Source organism: Nicotiana sylvestris, chromosome 8 (assembly GCF_000393655.2).
Source record: "Nicotiana sylvestris chromosome 8, ASM39365v2, whole genome shotgun sequence".
NCBI lineage: Eukaryota > Viridiplantae > Streptophyta > Magnoliopsida > Solanales > Solanaceae > Nicotiana > Nicotiana sylvestris.
Window position 1 is genome coordinate 190,452,963 of NC_091064.1, and position 6,000 is coordinate 190,458,962.

The following is a 6,000-nucleotide window of genomic DNA, read 5'->3' on the forward strand; positions in this document are numbered from 1 at the left end:
CCAATACATGTCTCTACCCAGAACCTGGTGTAACATCATCCACGGACTACTAAGAATACTACATACATCAGTTTGAAAGAAAGATAACATTGTTTGTCTCGAATACATAAGATAACAGAATATAAAATAGGATAGAGTAGACGCTGGGCCTGCGGACGCCTGCAAGGCTATCTCGGTCTAGGTAGACTGAAGGCTGGCTCCCGATCTAATGTTGATGCTCAAACGCTGCTCCGGTATCTGCACATAAGTGCAGAGTGTAGCATTAGCACAACCGACCCCATGTGCTGGTAAGTGTCTGGCCTAACCCCGGCGAGGTAGTGAAGAGGCTAGGACCAGACTCCAGATAAACCTGTGCAGTTATATAATATATGGCAGAAAAAGTAAATAGGTAATAAGCAATCAAAGCTGGGGGAAGGGGAACATGCTTCGGGGGTAGCAGATAAAACAGAATATCAAAGAATAATAAGGAAACTACAATTTAACTTCTAACACAAATAAAAAGAAATAAGGCAACTTTAACTTTCAGTTTCATCTTGTTGCAGGCGTGCAACCCGATCCCATTTCATTATATCTTGTGGTAGGCATACCACCCGCTCCCATTTCATTATATCTCGTGGTAGGTGTACCACCTGCTCCCATTTTATTATATCTCGTGGTAGGCGTACCACCCGCTCCTATTTCATTATATCTCGTGGTAGGCATACCACCCGCTCACATTTCCTCGATCTTGTGGTAGGCGTACCACCCGCTCCCATTTCATCATATCTTGTGGTACGCGTACCACCCGCTCCCATTTTATTATATCTTGTGGTAGGCGTACCACCCGCTCCCATTTCATTATATCTTGTGGTAGGCGTACCACCTGCTCCCATTTACAGGTCATCACAAAATTACAAGAAATCCCGGCAAGGGAACAAAAATAATATAATAACTTCCCGGCAAAGGAACAACAATATCGAAATAGTCATTCCGGCAAGGGAGAATCAGCTATAACCAAATTGTAACTCATTTTGTACTCATCTCAATTAATGACAATACTCAATCATAACTAAGATCTACGAGGATAAAATCAATCTATACTCAATATAGGAGATCATTAATTAAAGCATCCGAAGTGCCATCTAAGAGCACAACAACGTTCAAATTTAAGACTCACGGTCATGCTCGACAGCAATGTATAGATACTCGTCACCATACCTATACGTCGCACTCAACAAGAAGCAAGTAGCAAATAGGACTCAACTCCCAATCCCTCAAGCTGAGGTTAGACCGAACACTTACCTCGAACTTTCACGGCCAACTCAAACCTCGAACACCACTTTTCCTCTCAAATTCGGCTCCAACCCAATCAAATCTATACATAATTGACAATATCATCAATAAGTGCTAAACAATCCAATTCCAATGTTCAATTATAACTTTCCTTTCATTCTTCCCATAATCCCAAAAATCGACCCCGGGCCCGCTTGGTCAAAATACGAGGTTCAGACCAAAATCCGATCACCCATTCGCCCACGAGCCCGAATATATAAGTTATTTTCAAATCCAACCCCAAAACGAGGTCTAAATCACAAATAATCAAAAAGCCCTAACTCTACCCAAATCCCTAATTTCTACCCTTAATTACATGTTTTAGGCCTAAAAATCTAGTGGGTGTTGATGGAAAATGAAGAAAACAAGTTATAGTTTTTGGCCTTTTTAAAATCACCGAGCGAAAATACTCTTCGTGTTCGCGATGGTCAGGCTGGGTGAGCCTTTGCATTCGCGTACGCGGGGTCGCGTTCATGGAGAGTAATCTCCTCGAGCCCTCACGTTCGCGTCCAAGGGTTCGCGTTCGCGTAAGACAACTAGCCCACCCCCTGCCCAGGCCCATTTGACCTTTGCGTTCGCGTGGCCAGGACCGCGTTCGCGAAGGGTTATCCCCCTCCCCCCAAAGCCTCGCGTTCGCGACCTGAGCTATGCGTTCGCGTAGAAGTAAATTCCTTCAGCAACAATTAACCCATCGCGTTCGCATGGGTACTCTCGCAAACGCGAAGAAGGAAGTACCAAAAACCCAATAGCTGAGAAACCTCCAACATTTTCTAAGTCCGAAACCCTCCGAAACACATCCGAATCACACCCGAGCCCTCGGGCTCCTAACCAAACACACGTAGTAACTCAACAACTTCATACGAACTTATCTGTGCGATCAACTCGCTAAACTAACCTCAAAAACAATGAGTCAAACCTCAAAATCAAAGGATTTTTCTCAAACTTCATAAAACATCAACTTTAGCAATTTAGGTCCGAATCACGTCAAACGGACTCCGTTTTCAACCAAATTTTACATAAATGACTTAAACCATATATAAGACCTGTACCGGGCGCCGGAACCAAAATACGGGCCCGATACCATCGCTTTCTAATCAGATTTCATTTCAAAATTCCTTAAACATTTTCAGAAAATAATTTTACTTAAAAATTTGTTTCTCGGGCTTGGGACCTCGGAATTCGATTCCGGGCATACTCCCAAGTCCCATATTTTTCTACGGACCCTCCGGGACCGTCAAATCATGGGTCTGTGTCCATTTACCCAAAATATTGACCGAAGTCAAATTTATTCATTTTAAACTCAAATTTCATCATTTTTCACAGAATTTCATATTTAAGCTTTCCGGCTACGCGCCCGGACTGTGCACGCAAATCACTCTAAATGAGATTTTCAAGGTCTCGAAAGCACAGAACCCTTTGGGTCGTCACAATACTCAAGTCTTTCGGAATGGCCATATCTTTCACCAAATAATGCTTGATCTCTATCACTCTATGCTTAGGTTGCTAAGTGGATGTTGAGCAAAGGTCAAGGAGCAACAATGGCAACCTATGATACACTTCTACTGGCATTTGATATGGACAAAAGGGTAGATGAAGCAGAAACATTATGGAATATGATTTTGCATACAAGCACACGGTCTGTCTCAAAACGGCTCTTTTCCAGGATGATTTCATTGTATGATCATCATCATGTGCCAGAGAAGATAGTTGAGGTAAATGAAACTTGTTTGCATGCTTCCTAATTAGTGCAAGTGTAATTGGTTTTCAGTTAGACCTTCAGAGCAGCCTGATGCCATATACTATTTTCTGTTCTATCTTTTTCATTATGGATTTCCTCTACTGTTAAAAGTTTAATGCTGTTTTTTGAAGCATGCTCCTTGAAGTTTCAGGTGTTCGCAGATATGGAGAAGTTAGGGGTAAAATCTAATGTAGATACAGTCAGAAGAGTTGCAAGAGCCTTCCAAATGTTGGGCCAAGAAGATAAGCATAAACTGGTTGTCCAAAGGTATCAAAGCAAATGGAATATGTCCATTTCGATGGTGAAAGAGCAAGAGTGAGAAGAGACACGAAATGAATAAAGCTATGCGGAGAACACTTATCAAGTGGTATTGGTTAAAGTATGATCATCAGATGCATACAGTCTTTTCTCTGCAGCGTTTGTTTTGTTTCTATGCCTTGCATTGGCAGGGAAGACTGGTATGTAGTTGGTTGATATTGTACTGGTATGTAGTTGGTTGATATTGTACATATACTGGAACATATTCATGTCGGAGAAAATCAAACTTGCTGTACTTGTATTGATATATCCCTGGTGAGATTGTGTTTTGAATACCAAGATTCTACTCGGCTGATGATATGACACATAACTCGAAGTCAATAAGATTGATCAAATTGTATCCTTATATCAGTTGGTTTCTTTTGCAAAAGCAAGGGTAGCAAACCATACTACACCTTATAGTGGATGGAATTTTCCCCGTTATACTGATTTCATTGGGGTTTTTGATAGGATGCTTGGTTATGGAGGTGTTGTTTCGTTTATGTTTTATTATAGTTGTATCTAAGTTTCGTGTACAGAGACCTTCCTTTCAACTATTAATGGTTTCGAAGTATTCATGTAATCCTTTTCATCTAGATAGACTTTCCTTTCAACTATTTATTATGTATTCAACTATTTATTATGTACTAGTATCTATAAACGTGCGTTGCACGTTAATAATGTCACATGATGGTTTAAATATTTATTTATATGAAAAAACAATAAAAGTTAATTAATGAGAGAAAATTTATATGTAATACTACAACAATAATTTAAATGCTAAAAAATATTATTACATTAGTATAATACGTGAATTCAAAATGAAGATATCATCGGAACTTACATAAATGATCAGTTTTAGTCATGTTAAATAGATAATTATGTATTGTAATATAAATGTATCTAATGTGATGGTGTCTTACCGAACACTTCTTTATAGACGGTATTTTGTTTTTGTATATGTTTCCTTCTAAAATCAGAACACGTGTTGTCGATGTTGATACCTCTCTTGAAAAATGCAACATATAATTATTCGTGTAAGAAAATATATTGTGATAAATATAGTTCAATATTTAGGATGTTTGTCCTTCTGCTTTATTTATTATAACTACAAAACATAAACATACTGAAAATTATTTTCACACAAATTCAAAAGGATATTCTTTAGTTTCGGAAGACGAACGTTGATTTTGGGGATAAACACATACTTAGACGCACATTGACCAATATCATAAGTTCTACATGTATGACGTTATTGTCAAGACTTCTATATACCATATGTGTATTATTATATAAGTTATTTAGCGAATCTAAGCTTTCATTAGCATGACGGGCATAAACCTATATTAAATGGAAGATCAATTTTAATTTTATATATATATATATATATATATATATATATATATATATATATATATATATATATATATATATATATAGTGACACTAATATACGTAAGAAATAATGAACTTGACAACAAATATGTACAATAGAAGGCCAATTGGTATTAAAGTATTTAAGTATCTTCTTAGTAGTTATTGTTGGTATCATCTTCTGTTGAGTCAAAACTAAAAAAATATTTTGTTTTTACCATAAAACTTAGCAATCAACGTTTTATTTAGTTGATCAACATATTAATTTCTGCTAGCTAAGATAGCTCTTTAATTTCTATTATGTAATTTGCACAAATTGTGTTTTAATCTAATGATGAAGATATTTTCTTTATTAAATGCACTACTATTACCATTGGGGTTGATAACCAAGTGTTCTAGAAGAACCAAATCATCTTTTATTGGATGTTCTTCTTTGTTTCAAACGCGAGCCAATAAGTCATTGAATGTTGGAACGATTCTTACTTTTATATTTCTTGTCATTTGAATATTTTTCATTTGAGATCATAAGTATAATTTTGGCAAGTTAGCTTGTACAGTTTCTGCTTTGGTCAATTTTGGAACAACTGATCGCACTTGACAAAAATCACCTCCCAAACTATTACTTTTCTACCAAATGGTTCATCAATATCCAATATATTGCTAAAACTATGGGCAATTGATTCGATCGTCTGACGCTTAGCCAAAAGCATTTCATCCCATATTATCACTTTTGGTTTCCTTATAGAAATAGTACTATAGATCTGATTTGATATATTTGTGATGGTTATTTCAGTTATTTGAAAGGGTATATTAATCTAAAGTGAGTTGTATAATCTCATAATAAAATCGTTGTTGGTACACCACTTGTTCTTATTGCTAACAATATCATGCCTCCGGACCTGACATTTTCAAGTAATGCATGACATATCAATATCATTTCGATTCCACGTGGAGGCATCTGAAAAGGATAATCTCGCTATATCAGGATCGATTTTTTATAATATAGTCTTGAAAGCTTATTCTTGTTCAGGATTTAGCTTTGATTGTGCTTCCTCAAACACTTGTATGACCTTCTTAATATTATATTTTTTTCAACTTGAAAAATAATTTTACTCATACGATTAATTTAAAAAATAATTTAATTGGATTCTCTTCCTAAATAATTAATTAAAAGATTTAATTATTTGGTTTTAACATAAAATATAATTTATTTTCTGTTGAATTAGATTCTTAATATTAGTTCATCTCATATTTGAAAATATTTAACCGTGATTATAATTT